The following is a 1,176-nucleotide window of genomic DNA, read 5'->3' on the forward strand; positions in this document are numbered from 1 at the left end:
AGGTACCGAATATTAATATATAAGAGATATATTTCTAAACAAATAATGATTTTTTCTATTTTTGATTTTCTAAAATATTGTACTGATTTAAAATGTAGATAAAGTTAGCTGACATGTACCGAGCCTCAATAACTGTGCAGTACATTGAAGCATTGAATAGTGAGCCAATATGTCGGAAAGAATTCCCATTCAAAAATCAAAATCACAACTACTACCTTTATTTATTTATTTTTACTTTCAACAAACCAACTATGTTTTTAAAATTCATACTTGCTTGGACTTCCAAGGCAAAGTGGGCTTCAAGATCGAAAATGGATGAAGCAGCAACGTGCTGCAAGTGTCCTCTTTGGGGAGTAGAAATAGAATTTGCTGCAACTCAAATTTTAAACAATACATTACATATGGGGTTGGGCCCAACTGTCACTGGGTTTACTATACTTAACTTGAGATTTTTCTTAATATATAATGTCTTTTAATATATATTAATATTACAGTTAGTTTCGAACTTTAATAATAATAATAACTAATAAATAAAACTCTTAATTAAATGTGTGTAAATATATAATATATATGAATTTGTGATACTTATAATTAAAAATTATTCAATCTATTTGACAAAAAAAAATTGAGGTCCAATGCTTCATTTGATAGTCATTATTTGTCATCGGCTAAGCTCTAAGAAAAATTTGTAAACATATTATAAAAGATAATAAAATATATTAAATAACCAATACTTTTTATCAATGTTAGTCTTTAGATCAGCACATTATATTTTTATTATTAGAATTTGGAAATAAAAAAATTAGTGTAAAATTTAAAAGAAAAATAGATTGAAACTATAATTTTGTGGGATTTAAACCCTCACAAAAAACAAGTAAACCCTACAAATGAGTAAAACATAGCACGGTGTGGACAGAAAATTAAATAGGACGAACGAATGTGATTAATATTAAAAATTTTGGAAGACTAATTTGATGGAGTGAAAATTTAAGAAGTCAGTTTGACTAAAAAGTAAAATTTGAGAAATTATTTTAACTATTTACTCAAATGTTATATAAACTATTATTTTATTTTTATGTACATCTTATGTAGACATTTTCCATCTTGTACTCACTGCTAAATGGTTGAAAATATATCCTTTATGACTATGTAAGTGGGTCTCCGCCCCTAAAATAT

The sequence above is a fragment of the Arachis duranensis genome, chromosome 6 (assembly GCF_000817695.3).
Source record: "Arachis duranensis cultivar V14167 chromosome 6, aradu.V14167.gnm2.J7QH, whole genome shotgun sequence".
Taxonomy (NCBI): Eukaryota; Viridiplantae; Streptophyta; class Magnoliopsida; order Fabales; family Fabaceae; genus Arachis; species Arachis duranensis.